Genomic DNA, 17311 nt, shown 5'->3' on the forward strand with positions numbered 1-17311 from the left:
GCTCACTCAGTGGCAGGACATGAGGTTAAGGGGTGTAGTATTCTGACTTCCATCTGTAGCCCACAAGGAATGAATGAGCTGGGGAAGGATGAAGGAGAGAGGGAGGAGTGGGGCTACATAGACTCTGTCTCCAAAGTGCAGATAACATCAGCAACAACAGAAAATGCTCAACACCACCTAGAAGAGTTGTGATTCTCTACCATCAGCACATAACCAGCGCTGTGATCCCAGACCTTTACTCATTTCCTAAGAACTCAGTAATGGATGCTGAGCCGACAGACTTGATAATTATCCAGACTCTTAGTGTACTGTAAAGAGATGCTCAACACTGGGGCGATGGGCCTTATTGGTGTGATGTTCAGTGCTGGGGTGATACACAATGCTGGGGCCATACATGATACATACATGATACTGGGGTATCAGGAAATGGTGATTGTAAGTGAGGGTCCAGTGAGACTGCCAAACTAGACTGCTCCATGGGTAGAAAGCAAAGTTTATTGGGGAACTAAATGCCAAGTCTGTCTCTTGGGCAAGAGGGCAGAAAGAACAGCAGAAAGGTGGGAGCGCCATGCCGCTTTTATAGGGTAGCAGGTAACAGAAGGAGTATGAGTCAGAACAGCCTGGGAACTGGTCTGTGGACTTCAGTCTGTCACCAGCTTGTTTAAGTTCATTAGGGAACCCGATGCCCATTTCCAGAGGAAGTTGGCTGTAGGGGGCACAAAAGGAAAGTAACAGCTTCACCTGACAAAGAGAAACCTGATTTCCAAGCTTTCTGAGGAATTCTGAGTTTTGGTTTTGTTTATCTGCTAATAATTCTTCTGTTTAGACAAAGTGTGGAGCAGAGACTGAAGGAAAGGCCATCCAGAGACTGTCCCACCTGGGGATCCATATCATATACAGTCACCAAACCCAGATACTGTTGTGGATGCCAACAAGTGCTTGCTGACAGGAGCCTGATATAGCCATCTCCTGAGGGGCTCTACCAGTGCCTGACAAATACAGAAGTAGATGCTCTCAGCTAACCACTGGACTGAGCACAGGGTCCCCAGTGGAGGAACTAGAGAAAGGACCCAAGGAGCTGAAGGGGTTTGCATCCCCATAGGAGGAACAGCAATACGAACCAACCAGTATCCCCCAAAGCTCCCAGGGACTAAACCACCAACCAAAGAGTACCCATGGTTCCAGCCACATATATAGCAGAGGGTGGCCTTGTCAGTCATCAGTGGGAGAAAAGGCTCTTGGTCCTGTAAAGGCTCTATGCCCCATTGTAGGGGAATGCCAGGGCCAGGAAGTGGGAGTGAGTGGATTGGTGAGCAGAGGAAGGGGGAAGGGCATAAAGCATTTTTGGAGGGGAAATCAGGAAAGGGAATAACATTTGAAATGTAAATAAGGGAAATATCTAATTTATTTTTAATTTAAAAAAAATAATTCTTCTGTTTATCCCATCAAAGCCCAACCTGAGTTGAGCCCAAGCTGTCTCTCAGGATGTTGTCAGCTGTCAGCAGCAGTGCTGGTTTGGGGGGCCTGTTTTGGACCTAACAGTACTGCAGTAACTGATATGCAACGTTGGAGTGATATGCAATGGTAAGGCACTGGGCAATGCTGGGGTCATAGGCAATGTTTGGGGTGATAGAGGCTCCAAGGCTGAGAGCATGGGTTCACAGATTAGAAACAGTTTAGCACTGAAGAACAACAAAGACATTTTTCATAGGATAGCCTCAATAATTATTCATGTTTATGATGCGAACAGGTGTCATCACAAGGATGTCTGGTTTTACCTCCTGTGTCTTCAGAGATAGAGCGTCAGAAGCCCATAGGAAGCATCTACTGGATGTGTTAAATATCCGTGTTTTAAAGTAGCTTATGGGGAACTTTAATTATGTGGACATTTTCCTTAGCTACAGCACACAGCCTTCCATCTTTATTATAACAAATGTTATGCTAGCTGCCAAAACATAACATTTAATTTTGGAAACAATTTTTTAATTAATTTGTCCTTATTTAGAAATTTTTTGTGCATGTAAATGGGGTTGTCTGTGATCTGTGTTGATATTTAAGGTGCTTACATAACCATATGGAAAATGAGATGAAAATTCCTGTTTACATCTCTTGAACATTTTACATATTTTTTTAAAGTTCAAATTTTTTAATGTTAAAAGTGTTCTTGTTTATAACGCACATAAATATGTTTCTCAGAGAAGTAACTTTAATAAATGTCTTTTTGCTTGGATTGAAAGGCAGGGCTTTGGGTTCAGCATCTCACATGGTGTGGATGTTTGTGTCTCACACTGGTAAGGGGAACTCCCTAAGTTGTGTTTCTTGAGGTTCACAAATGTCTAGTCCCTAGTTTATGAATGTTTTTTGCAGGGTTCTGACCCAACAACTCAAACTTTATGTTTTTCTTTCTTCCTTTCTTTTCTTTACACAGTTTCAGCCACCATCCTGAGATTTCATGCTGGTGACCTTACAAATGGAGTTGGCATTTTTTTTCCCCAGCCACATTCAACAGTTTAAATTCTGCTTTTAAATCTGGCTGCCTTCAGGCAAAGTGTGCATCACAGGCTATTCTCAGTCTACTACTGTCTGCCCTTTTTGTTCACTTAAAATTTTCCCATCTGGCCCCCAAGGCATCTGAGGTTTTTGTACTTTGGCTACAGTCTATTCTCTAATTAACAACCAGTGCCAAAAGTTGCCAATTCATCGACTGTTGCAATATAAGATCTTCCTACTTGGGTTTTTAAACGGTTATGAAGTTTTAACCATGTGGAATAATTTTCCTAGAGTCATAAGGCTCACCAGAGAAGCCCCAGGCTCTCCTAGGAGTGGTCCAGCCAACTCAGAATTAGATGGGGAAGTGCACACACACTTGATGAGCCTGTGGCAGACTCTTTTCTGTTCTGGCCAGCATTTGATACCATCACAGGAAGCAGCTAAACTGGTTGAGCCTCTCCCCTGTCTCAGGCAGTGCCAAATAGCTTCAGAACCATGACTTCCAGGATGCTTGTTTCATTGATGACAGTGTGGGCCCAGTCTGGGACATAACCTGCTTCCATCATCCTGAGAACATTGCAAGAGAAAGCAGAGCATAGGATTTAACACTGAAAATTAGAAGTTGATCCTACTTCTTAGACTAAAATTGAGATTGACAAAATTGAGGTTTATCTACATAAACCCTTAAACAAAGATGTGGCTCTGAATCATAATTAGGGAACTGAGCGATAGGAGTGAGGCTGAGGATTTTGTCCTGTTTAATTTCTTAAAGGAATCTTTTCAAGAAGAAAAGGAAGTTGTCCAAGCATAGCTCTCATCCCTAGGCCATTTGAGGTTAGTTGTTGCCACATTTTGGCCACACATAGACTTGAAAAGATAGCTTTTGCATGGGATAGAACTTCCAAGTTTACCTACTACTTAATTGTGGGGTCCACGGCTCTGAGCCACCTAATTATTGATATACTAGGACTCCATAGGCTTCTGACTAGATTGTGCCAGGATTAGAATTAGGCTCTGTATAAAGTTCCAACCTCAGATCCTTTCCCCATCTGTTACACTAATACATTCCATGTTAAGAGCTGGTTTGTTAAGAAGCCATGAGTTACTGACAACAAAAAACACTTGAAACATGTTTGTATGAAGAATCTTGGCTGTGACAAGATTGCCTGGTGAATGGTAAAAGCCTAAGTCCATAAGTTTGGGACCAGTTTTTAAAACAAGGAACAAACCCAGGGGTCTCAGATTATTTTTTGTGTGATGAATACGTCCCTTAAAATGCCCCGCTTAATAAATAAATTCTTTATGGATACAGGATCCAAGTTCTGCTAAAAACAAATCTCACTTCAGTACACAATAACTAGGCAAAAAATTGAAATTTAAAATTGTGGGACCGTGGAAGGCAGCCTGTTTTCTGGTCGAGCTAGGTTTAAACCCTGGAGACCCAGCAGGTGTTCCTACAAGGGACAGAGGGCCTGTTTGCAGTGCTCCCAGACACCAGGCTCCTGACACGAGGCCCCAGCTCCATATTTCTATGGACATCAGTCACATAGGGCAACACCCCAAGCTCCTGTCTGGACTCTACCCCCATAGTTACCTGGCAACAGCCAGGTATGCTCCTCCCCACAGTTACCTGGCAACAGCCAGGTAGGCCTGACCCCACTCTAAAAGGGGCTAACTGCCCCCTCTTCTTGTTCTTACTCCTGCTTCCCCCTTGCTTCTCTCTCACCCTCTTGCTCCCCCTCTCTCTGCATTCCCTTCTCCCCTTTTTCCACATGGCTTTGGCCAGCCTCTACTCCTCTACTCTTTCCCTCTCTCTGCCTTTCTACAATAAATGCCTTAAAAGTATGAACTGTCTCTTCTCATCAGGACCGCTGAGCTAGAGCAATGGAGCAGGTCTTCCTCTAAAGAGCCCCACATCTAATCCCCTGTGGGAGGCCTCTCTGCATTCTCAGCTACCCTACTGCTTCCTCTGAGCCAAGGCAAGCCTGCTGGACTGAGCAACCCAGAAGACTCTCATCCCAACTGGGACCCAGCAGGTGTTCTCTCCCTGCCCCTTTCCCTTCTTCCTGGAGCCAGAGCAAGCCCCATGGGCTCCTACTTCATTCTCAGCTCTTCTGAAACATTCAGTGGTGTCTGTAGTGCCTGAGAGTCTGAGCCTGACTCTGGCAGTTCCTCGGGAACCTCAGACTGCATCTCCCCACCTCTGGAACAGGGTCCTGCAGCTTCTCACAGCCTGATGCCTGCCCTGCAACAGCGTTGGGTGCACACAGTCAAACTTCCTTCATTTGCCTCCATGACTGGGATTCAGTTCCTAGTACCCACAGCAGGCAGCTCACAACTGCCTGTAGCCCCAGCTTTAGGGGAGCCAAGGCCCCATTTTGAACTCTGTGGACACTGTACTAACATGCATGTGTATACACATATACACCTTTTCAAACTGAGCAGAGTTATTTGACAGAAAGCAACATACTCACCTGTACAGTTAACAAACATCTGCAGGACTTGTATTCTAGTAATAGCAGAACGGTGCAGAGTGAAATCAAAGACAGCTCTCAGAAGTGAAGAGCCATTCCATGCTCGTGGATTGGAAGCTTCGACACAGCAGCAGTGTGACTCGCCCTCAATTAATCTATATACTTCATGCACTTTTGAGTCACAATCGCAGCGAGAGTTTTCAAAGATACAGGCAAGTTTATTCTAAATTGTACATGGATAGGCTCAAGTTCCGAAGTAGCTAAAGTGACTCTGGCAAGGATGAACACTGTGATAGAAATGACCTTCCATGAAGGTGTGCTATACTCAATCAGTAGCATGTGATACTGATGGATGGATAAACACCAAGGAATGGAACAGACTGGAGGGCAGACACAGACCCACACAAATACGCCCAAAACTGACTTAACAAACGTGCAGAACCACCTCAGGAGAGAAACAGCTTCAGGATGGATGTTGCTCGTACAGTTGGTCATTCCCAGAATAAAAACAACGGATGGAATATGACTGTAAATGTCACTGTCTATAAAGAAAAATTAACCCAAAATAATCATATATTTAGCTATAAACCTATTAGGCAAACACAGATGAGACTCTTAAGAATCTAGGGTCTAAGCAAAGGTTTCTTTACACCAAAGCATGATCCAAGGAAAGGAAAAAAAAAATCAATACATCATGCTTTACAGTTCAAACGCCACCGCCCTTTGAAAGCCAGCACGAGAGGATGAAAGACAGCTACAGACCAAGAGATTGTTAACCATAGATCCAGCAAAGGACGTCTTAACACATGTAAAACATTCTACAAATCCAATAAAAGTTAGACAATAAAGTGAGAAAGTGGGCAAAGGATATATAAGTTAGATATTTTATAGACAAGGATACATGAAGGCGGGCAAAGGGCAAGCTCTTACATGTGATTAACCATTAGGGAAATGTAAGTTGAGCCTTAATGAGATTTTCCTACATACCTCTTAGAATATCTTTAAAAGGAAAAGAAGAAGGACTGAAAGGGTGGTTCTGCAGGTGAGGAGCACGCTCTGTTCTTACAGAGGACTTGAGCTGGGTTCCTAGCACACATGCTGGGCGGCTCACAACCACCTGTCACTCCAGCATTGGGGATCCAGTGCTGCCTTCTAGTCTCTGCAAGCACTGCACTCGCATGCACAAACCCGTGTGTGTGTGTGTAATTAAAAATAAAAAATCTAAAAACAGAAAAAGAAAATAGAACAAACTACATTTGCTAAAATAACTTTTTAAAAACAGAAATGCCACTTCTAAATGTTGGGGAAATTGTGGGGGGCGGGACTGAACTATTTGCACAGTGCTGGCATGAATGTAAAACTGCACAACCATTATGAAAAATAGTTCTTCAGTTTACAAGAACATTAAATCTGCAGCAACCATAGGATGCAGCATTCCAGTCCTGGGCTTATCCCACAGAAATAAATTCACATTCATATAAAACCCTATAGACAGATATTTATAACATCAGTACCTGTAATCGTCCCAAACTGTAATAAGCTCAGATTTCCTTCAACAGGTGAAACCAACTATTATTCTGTAACCCACAGGGGGGCATAAAGGATGAAAAACTCCTTAGTGCCCATCACGTGATTACCTACGTAAGGCAACCGTGGAAGATAACTTTTTCTCTCTTTAAAGAAGATGTATGTATTCGTTTCTTTTATATATGTGCCTGTGTTTTCCCTTTGTGAGGTTATGTGCACCATAACACACCTGTAGAATTTTTACTACAGCTTCCCAAATTGTATCTGTTGGGAAGATGGAGCCAGATGCACTAGAGTCTCTCAGAAGAATAGGATCAGCATGGTGAATGCGTGCTTGGATTGGAGAATCTCCAGGAAATGAAGCCAGGGAAATAGAGTCAAGTCCAGGGGGCTGGAGAGGTGGCTCAGTGGTGAAGAGCACTTGCTGCTGTTGCATAGGACCTGGACCTGCTTCCCAGGACCTACACGGTGGACTATAACTATCTGTTACTCCCTTTCCAGGGGAGGGACTCAATACCCTACGGCTTCCACAGACACCTGCAGACAGCTTATGGTGCACATAAACTCACAAAAGCAAACACACACACAGAGAGAGAGAGAGAGAGAGAGAGAGAGAGAGAGAGAGAGAGAAGTAATGAATAGATTTTTTTTTTGGTATATAAAGAGAAAAAGGTGAATTCAAAGGTAGGATTTAGAAGTAAGGTTACAACTTCCAGGAATTGGGAGTTTCAGAGGAGGAAGGATGAAGCTTTATACGAAAAGAGAAAACATTTGTGGTGTTGGAACTGTTCAAGATCTTGACTGTGGTTTTAGATTGATGAATCCAAATAGCTAGTAACATATAAACTTGACACACTGTCTATGCCACATACAAAGGAGGACACATGCAAATGCGACCTACCGTCTGGGCAGGAACAGTGGATCTCAGCATGGTTGCTATCACAGTTGCAGTATTTTATCTAAACTGTATCTATTTGGAAAGACTGTGCCCAATGCAGTATGGATCTCTCAGAGGGAGTTCTTAAACCCACAGGGGAGGGCTAGGGAGATCACCCCATCTGTGAGATGCTGGCCTTACACTCAGAGGCTGGGCATGGTGGTGTGGACTCCTTAATCCCAGCACTGGGGAGCGGAGACAGATGAATTCATGAGGTTCTCTGACCAGCCAGCCTAGCCTGGTTTGCAAATTCCAGGTCAGCAAAATCGCTTTCTCAGGAAAGGAAATGGCAGCTGAGGAATGACAGCTGAGGTTGTTGTCCTCAGACCTGCATAAACACACACTTGCTTACACCAACACACTCACATACACACACACACACACACACACACACACTGTAGTGATCTAAAAATAAAAGATGATTTAAAATTAATAACAATATCTCATTTAAGTGGGGATTGAGGAACTGAAAAGGAAGATAATTAATGGATCTTTGGTAAAGAAAGGAACAATAAGAAACGTCTTCACAAAGGTCACTGTGACTATGTTATGTATCAGAGATTTAATCACTGTGTGGCACTATGTGTTCTAGGAATTGCCAAACATGCAAAAAAGAGCCATCCTTCCTTCCATAAGAACACTAACCTTCCTTCCATTTGTATGTGCAGGGACAAACTGAGCCTTCCCCTTCCTTCTTATTCTGAGAAGAAATACTCAAAAAATGTTAACGTTTGAATTTCTGCCTAAAATTTTAACTGATCCGTGGCTCTGGTTATTGGGGAGGGATGATTTTTCTGTGGTAAAATTGATCTTGCTAGTTTCTCCTCACTGGGAGATACATTGGATATTGACTGGTTTGGGTTTGGTTTGGTTTTACATTTTTAAAGTGTGTGTGTGTGTGTACATGTACAAGTGCTTGTACTTGTATATACTGGCACACTGCAATGCAGGTATATCTATCTACAACCATCTGCAACCGAGTACTATCTTCTGAAATAGGTTTACCTCAGCTTTTCATCCCTCAACTCTGTAAGCTAGCAGGCTAATACAGGTATGTTGAGGAATAACGTTATTAAACTAGCTCCTGTTTATTTACTCTCTCTCTCTCTCTCTCTCTCTCTCTCTCTCTCTCTCTGTGTGTGTGTGTGTGTGTGTGTGTTTGTGTGTGTATGTGCCTGTGCATGCATGTGTCAGATACATCCCTGAACAATAATAATAGAGCAATGGCCAAGTTCAAAATTCAAACATTAATATACAAAAAACACTGAGAAGTAAGCACAATATAAAAGATGTTGGATAATAAAGGATGAGGAAAAAAAGAATGAACTCAAGACGGGGAGCAGGATGAGGGTAGGAGTTTTAATTTTATAAGCACTGCATCTTGAACACTCAGGGTATCATAAACTAGCCTCTACCTTTAAAATTATACATGTGGTGCAAATGCAGAGAGTCTTCCTCACTCGAAGTTAAACCATTTGCCTCCAGAGAAGGTTAACAGGGAATGTTAATTCTCCACTCTCCAGATCTCTGTCTTTAAAAGGAACTGTCTTTTTATATTAAAACACGAGGACAGTAGCCTTTGGAAAAGATGTGCACTCTAATTAAAATGGAGAGATTAGCTGCCCCAGAATATTTGCCAAGCCTAGGAAGGTAATTTAAGGAAGTGTATACAATTTTATCTGGCTTTAATTTTTAATGAGATAATTTATAATGTGTGCCTATGTCTCTCATATACCTGCATTGGCTAAATGGTGAACCTGTTTACAAACAGTGTTGTAAAACCCTGGTGTGGAACACCATTTGGATTCATTGGTCAATGCTAGAGTTTCGTGCCTGCCTTTCAGACTCTTTTAGTTTAAGTGGGTTGGGTTCCCAGTTTAAGATTCTGAAAAGGAAAACTATGTCGAGAAATCTACTTTGAAATGAGTTGATTAGTCCTTTTGTGGGTTAGCCCCTTTGTTAGTCCCTTTGTTGATTAGCCCTTTTGTTGATTTGCCCCTTTGTTGGTTAGTCCTTCTGTCGGTTAATGCCTCCTTCGTTAGTCTATTTGCTGGCTAGTCCCTTTATTGATTAATCCCTAGTTGGTTAGTTCGTTTGTTAATTAGTCCCTTTTGTTGATTAGCCCCTTTGTTGGTTAGTCCCTAGCTGGTTAGTGCCTCCTGGTTAGTCTATTTGCTGGTTTGTCCCTTTGTGGATTAATCCCTAGTTGGTTAGTCCATTTGTTGGTTAGTCCCTTTATTGGTTAGTCCATTTGTTCTTTGCTGCATCTAACTCATAAGTATCCACTATGCCTTGGTATCCAAAGCCATGCGTGTTTGAGTAAGAGCAAGTACATTTCATATGATAATAGACTCCATTTCATATGGACCATGTCACAAAAATTATAGAATGTTAATTAATATTTGGGTTCTCCATTTCTTTCACACACAAATCATGATTGGGTTTTCCACCCAACTAAGGGCAGTCTTGAACAGGCGTCTTGCTTTGACCAATGAAGACTACAAATGGCAAGGTAGTATTAAGGCTTTTTTCCCATATATATTTTGCTTACATGAATTAATTACACAATTCCATGCATACACATACCATTCACTGATTAAATTCAATGTTCATTTGTCCTCAACCTTTCTACTAAAGACCTTGAATGATCACTATATTTTGAGTAGACTAACTCTTAGCTTTCACATGAGAGACAGATTTCATCCCTGTTTTTCTGGCTAGCTTGGTTCACATAATATAAAGTCCCCAGTGGAATTGACTGCAAATGACAGGATTCTGTGAGTGCACACAGGCCACGTTTCTTTATTAATTCTTCTGTAGAGGGACACTCAGGCCAGCACTTCATCTTAGCCCAATAAGCATGAGCATGCTGGCATCTTTTGGTAAATTGTGCCCCTTCACTTTGACTATCCATTTGTGTGATATGTCTTTGTTGAGTTTTGTTAAGGACCAATGGTACCAACTGCCTGTACTGATAAGAAGCATTGTTACCATCACATATGAGAACTTCATTTTCTTCATGCTCTCCCCAGCATGCTGGCTTTGTTTGAGTCCCCCTAAGTACAGTGATAATGCATTCCTTTCTCCTAGAGAGACTATTCACCCCAGAAAGAGCACCATGACAGATCAAAGAAAGGATTCTTTCCAAGTTCAGCTTGTGAAGCAATGAGTTCATTTACAGGAGCATTGGTAAGTCACAGGAGCAGGAGTGACCCCAAGGTCAGCTGCTTCACCGAAAAATCACATCCCAGAATGGGCGACTATCTCCTAAAAGCCGAATAGAGTCCGCCCTTCTGTTAGCAGTCTCCCTCCTACATGCTTCAGTGTTCAACACCTCCCAAGACCTCAGGCAGCTGAACAGAACTACATGGAGGCATCTAGAAGGGGCTGTGGGATGATGAGAATGACTAGCATCTCAATTGAGAGTCTACTGACTCTTCCCACACCCTCTTCCCATGAGGGAACGTCTACCGGGTCTTCCAAGGGTAGCCACAGCGGCTCTGATGAGGATAGTAACAGCCATCTATGCCCGGAGGACAGTGTTCCACAGTTACTATAGTATCCGTTTGCATTTTCCTGGTGGTTAATGAATGGGATTTGTTTCCATTTATTTATTGGCCATTTGTATTTCTTGATCACAGTCACGTCAGCTCTGACCATTTGCTCTTTCATTTTTCCATTACTTAACTTTTAGCCCTTTTTTTCCCCCACAGCTCTATGGATTCTTAATATTTATCTCCTATCTGATGAAGCTGCACATACTGGATCTACTTCTGAGTGTTGTCTCTTGTACTGTGGCTTGTTTCCTTGGCTGTACAGAAGGTCGTTTTTAGTTTGATGGACTTCCATTTGTCAAGTTTGCTTGTTTCCTGGATTTTGTAGGTGTTGGGTGGGGGAGGTTCCATCAAGATAATTATCTGAAGGAGAATCTTAAGGGATTCCCCCTATATTTTCACCAACCTAAATCTTGCATTTCTGTTTTGGATCTGTTTCCAGGTGATTTTTGTACAGGGTAAGGGACGGGACTCAAGTTCACAAAGGTCTGCATGTGGCTATCCAGGTTTCTCAGCGCCTGAGTGGCTGCCTTTGCCTAATTGTTTTTGGGAGGGCTCTCTTTGACTCTCTAAGCAAGGTTTTGTTCTGCAACCCTCTCTCCATCAGATCGTCTGCTTCGTGTTTTCTTGGTTGCTGAGGCTCCATTGCAGGAACTGAGGTCAGGTGTGTTGGTTTTGATGCCACCAGGTTTGCTGGTTTTGTTCGAGATTTCCTTGGACATTTGGAAGGGACTGGGTCATTAACCGTATTCTTGTGGATTTTAGGATTGTCCTTTTCTCATTCTGTGAAGAATTCCATTAGTATCTCCACGGGGATTTCACTGAGTCTGTGACTCTTTTCTGGCACTTGTAGTGTTTAACAACATCCGTTTTTCTAACCATGAACACAGTAGGTCCCTCTTTCATCAGCATTTTTTTCATCCCAGGTCCTGTATTTCTTTGTGTACACTAGGCCATGAATTTGTATGCGCTCCAGCAGCTCAGGCGTTTTTCCGTTAGTCCTCACAATGTGTGCGTCTCTGGATGGCGCAGGATGGCGCTTCGACTGAACCCAGGTGCCCTTCTCTTTGGCTTCCTTTTCCTTCTGATCGTTCTCCTTCACCCGCTTCAGGAAGCTATCTCTGCTCTTCGAGTGCTTCACGCACTGACTGACAGATCCTCTTGGCCAGAATCATTGCCTTAACTTGCTTGTTTACAATGATGCCCACAGCATGCTGGGTAACACTGTAGACTCTTCCGGTTTTGCCATGGTAACACTTACGGGCGTTCCTTTTTGAACAGTGCCCATTCCCTTGCTGTCTACAATATCACACTTTTCTTGTAGAATCGCCTATATGTGGACAGAGGAACAACTCCATGTTTCCTTAAAGGCCTAGAGAACATAGAGTGGGTGTCGCTCCTTTTCCCTTTGTGTTGGTCATTTTGGTGAGTTACTAGAAGATGGCTGCCATGGCTGAAACTGGGTTTTCATTTTAAATAGCTTTTACTTACACAGTGCAGTCAGTTTTTATCCGTAGATATGTGAATAGGGTTGCTTTCACAGTTTCCTTTCCAGCTGACTCATTATTGCTATATACAGAAGGTACTCATTTTTCTATATTCATTATGTTATTGCTATTTTAATAAATTTACTTAACTCAAGTATTCTTTCATTGGGTCATTTAAAATGTGAGTGTATGTGTGTGTGTGTAAATAGGTAATAATGACAGATGATGATAGATAGATACATAGAATAATAGATAGGTAAGATAAATAGATGAGAGGTAGATAAAATTAGATTAGATAGATAGATAGATAGATAGATAGATAGATAGATAGATAGATAGATATAGGGAGATAGATAATAGCACATCTGTTATAAGCAAGGATATGTCTTATATTCCTTTTTCTTGCCTAATTGCTTTAGTAAAATCTTGAGTGCTGTATTAAATAAAACAAAAAGGAGTGTCCTGAGATGGGACTACAAAGGGTTTCTGAACACAGAGCTGCCCAAACACAAATACTAGCTTCCTTCTCAAGATGGATCCTGGCTCCAGCATGCTGGAGATGATATGAGATCCTGTGAGGACTGTAGAAAGTTGCCAGTAGATAGTTGAATTAGTGACCATTATTGTTTCTGGGACAAAACACCCATCAAAAGCAAATTGAGAAAGAGACTATTTTTGGTTTACAGTCAGAAGGGATTCAACTCATCATGGTAGGGATTGTCCAGTAGTTACAGTTTGAAGTACCTAGTACATTGTGTGCAGGAACAGAAAGCAGAGAGATGGATATTGATTCTCCAATCACTTCTTGCTTTGTAAGCAACCTAGAAACCCAGTGCATGAAGGGGTAGAGCCCACATTTAGAACAAGTGTTCCTACCTCAATAAACCCAGTCTAGAAAATCGCCCACAGACAGATATGCCCAGAAGTTTATCTTAGATGAGTCTGTACACTGTCAAGTTGGCAAATCAATATTAACTGCACGCCTATGATGGTGGGGTTGTGTGGAACTGTCTTTCATCCAAGCCCTGCAGAGGGGAGTCTGCACATCTCCTGGATGTGCGACTGTGGGGGGAAGATTCTCTAGGGTTAGTGGTTTGGTTCTTTCTCTGCTATCACACCAAGTCTCTGAATCTTACAAGAGCCCAATCTCTGTGCTCTGGAATTGACACCTGAAAATGCCACCACATTCCATTTCCTTAGGCTCTTCCTGGAGCATCGGCACCTCTATCCAGCCTTCTTCCAGAGAAGATTTAAACGCTGTGTATGATTGATTCCCTCTGTTTCCTTTTCCAAAGTTGGTCCTCATGGACTCACGGGACAACATAGATCATCCTGGGTCCCAATGTAAACAGAAGCAGTCAAGGCCCAGAATGGACATGTAACATGAGAACTTTCAAAGTCTTGTTCTGTTGGAGGAATTTTGATTACTGCATCATATTTTACACTCTGACTCATAATTAAACCAATTTTTAAACAATATGAAAACATGCAAACTATGCCAACAATGGGATCCTTTGGATTAATTCATTGGAAAAGTGTAAATAATTTTATGGCAGTTTGGTGGCAACTGCATGGTTAAATTGTCTTGTTAGTGTGTTTCTAACCTGATTTGCCTGTACAAGGTTTTTGTACCTCACCACAATTTCCTCTTTTGTTATCTAACGGTGCTTATAACATATTGTGGTAGCCAATGTAACATCCTGGAACTTAGTATGGTGGTGTTTATAACACATTGTGGTAGCTAGTGTAAGATCCTGGAACATAGTAGGACCTCAGAACATAGTGTTGCCCTTCCTCGTGTTGTTCTCTTTATTTTCCCAGCTAAGTAGTTCAGCTTAGCTAAGAGAATATGAAGTGTGATATTTGTTTAGCAGAAATAATTGTATCCTCAGCATATCAGAAGCCAACTACCAGCTCAGCCAGTAAACATCATTCTTCAAGTTTGATACAGATTTGAGGGCTTCCTGTAGAAGCCTGTGGAAGACCTTTCTGGGCGTGCTATATTAGTTACCTCTCTTCTTGTTGTAACAAAAGAGTTTTAGGTGTGAAGAGTTTCTTTAGGCTCCATTTGAAGAGAAGTATCTGTCGCCGCGGGTCCCATTGTGTCTGTAGTAAGAGGTCCGAGAATGATAACGGGAAGCTTGCTTTCTCATCTTCTCCCTTTTTCTTCTGGCTAAGACCCTAGCCCTCGTATGCGCTGCCCACATACAGGTGGGTCTTTTCTACTCAGGAAAGTCTCTCTGGAAACTTCCTCATGGACATGCCAAGAGGTGTGTCTTCTCGATGATTCTAAGTCTAGTCCAGTAGATAGTGATGAGTAACACTCATGAGCACTTGAGACACACATAGGGCTATGTCTCTCGGAAGATGACATAGGAGAATTGTGCATCCAAGGGACAATCTGCATTGCTCAACAAGACCCCTTCCCAAATAAAATAAAATGAGATTGGGCAGGGGGAAAATTTGGTGGGAGGCTTTTTCAAGTCATGCCTATTTCGTTTTCCTAGCCCAAGTCTGATTTGCTAACCTATTAGTACCTATCACTCAGGGGAGGGCAGATTATGCAGTAGCCAAAGAAAGCAAAAAACAGTAGAGAGGTAAACTTGAGTCCCTTTCATCTCTAAAACGGTGGCCAAAATAGTGATGCACACTGTCCTTAGGGGTAGCCTGTCCATCAGAGTTAGCTGCAATTCTATCCCACAGACTTTACTCTGGTACCCCAGATGAAAGAAGCCACTTTTATTTAGAGCATCCACTAGCCCTAAGAGACCGTAATGATGATGTGTGGTCCTGGTGGGTGGCACCATTTGGGCCCATTGGGGAACCTTTGGGAGGCAGAATCTTGCTGAAGGATATATGTTAGTGTTCCAGATAGAAAGGATTCTGGGAGTTAACAGCCTAGCCTCACTTCCAGTCACTTCATTCTTGTACTTGGAGTTGAGGATATGATCTCTTAGCTTTCTGCTCTAACCACCATACCTACCTGCTTGCTGTCATGCCTGCCCACCATGGTGGACTCACAGCTCTGGAACCACAAGTCCAAATAAATCCATACGTTTTTGGTCATGGTATGCTTGCTATCTGCAACAAAAGACATAACCAATATTCCATGCTTCTAAAGGGAATGCCTCTGTCATTGATGGGATTTGTCATGTCATTATGTCTGTCAGAACAGGAGAAGTGTGCTTGCCCTTTGAATACCACCCTTAGCAAATTGTGAATGTGAAGTTCAGAAAATTTAGACAGTTGTTTCTCTGAGCCAAGACCAGAATTCCATTCTACTCTCCAGCTCTCTGCTAATCTTCTTGCTTATGTCACAATGTTCAGTGGTGTGTGTGTGTGTGTCTGTGTGTCTGTGTGTTTCTAGGAGCATGCATGCCTCTGTGTGTGTGTGTGTGTGTATTGTGTATTTGTATATTCCTGTTTGCATAGGTATGGGCTCACATAGGTGTGCATGTATATAAATATGTGTGCATCTGGAGCCAGAGTTTGCTGTCTGGTGACATCTTCCATCCATCCCCACGTTATTTCCTGAGGCAGGGTTTCTTGCTGAATTGAGAGATTGCTGATACAGCTAGTCTGTAGCCAGTTTGCCTTCCACGTTCTGTTTTTACAGACAGGCCACCATATTTGCCTAGCTTTTATGTGAGGGCTGAGGGTCTGAGCTCTTGTCCTCATGTTTACACAGCAAGTTCTTTGTCCACCGAGCCATTTCTCTAGCCCCTGTGCCACAGTTTTAAAACTGGCACCACTGCCACTGATATGACAGATGGTAGAAAGAACTCAGTTGGTCAGCGAGTCCCAAGAAGGATTTAAGACATAGAAGAAAGAACTTGATATCCTGTTTGACAGGAAGCTACCAGGTGATCACTTCCCTATACGTATCTCAGTGGTCTAAGAAGAAGTGTGTGTGTGTGTGTGTGTGTGTGTGTGTGTGTGTGAAGCTGCTGATGCCTCTTCTATGATTCTGCCTTTAAACAAATGTGTTGATAAACGGGAGTCCCTGTCTCAGTGTCCCCCAAAGTTAGGAATTCCACCTTCAACCTAATTGCCTCTCTCTTGTTCTCGCCAGGCCAGTGGTTTGGATTGCACTTGATCATTTGAAGCTAAGTCATAGTATACAATGGGAAGGTTTCCGCTTGGAGCTTTAACCCCTGTGTGGATGGAAGTGACCTTGTGCTTGCTTTTAAAGCTGTGTGGGCACACTTCCAACAAAAGATGAGTATCTTTGTAAAAAATAGCATTAACTAAATGGAGTTGCTAAAGTGAAAATCATTAAATATTGACCGAGTCTCTGGGTGGTTGCGTTCATCCTATCTCAGAAGGCCTGTGCAAGTGCAGTCATGGTGGTAGCCCAGGTCAGTGACATGGTGCATCCCAAGGACCCTCAGTGTCCTCTACGTGATTTGGCTAAGGCAACTTCTTCATGTTCCCTCAGTGCTATTATTCCTCCACTTCTCCTGGTTTCTGAATTTCATCTTGACTTGTTGTTAAGTCAGCCATTGTGCGCAAATGTTATCTTTGCCTGCTTAGATGCCTTATGCTGCAGACATTTAAATAATTGTCTGTCAGATCATCATCTGGTACTGCAGCTTGTGACTGCCCACAATGAGGCCTTTCTGAAAAGAGGGCATGTGATTGTGCCTAGAATGGTTCCATAGGGGCTTGTGCCACAGCTTTGGTCCTAAGGGGGATGACTTATTGGGAAGTCAGGAGGTCAGACCTAGTTGGAAGAAGGTCACTGGCAGTATCTCTTCAGAGGACATACTATACACACACACACACACACTAACACACATCTTTATTGTTTTGTGCTTTCTTTGGTAATTCATACCCTTCCCT

Source organism: Mus caroli, chromosome 6, assembly GCF_900094665.2.
Source record: "Mus caroli chromosome 6, CAROLI_EIJ_v1.1, whole genome shotgun sequence".
Lineage (NCBI taxonomy): Eukaryota > Metazoa > Chordata > Mammalia > Rodentia > Muridae > Mus > Mus caroli.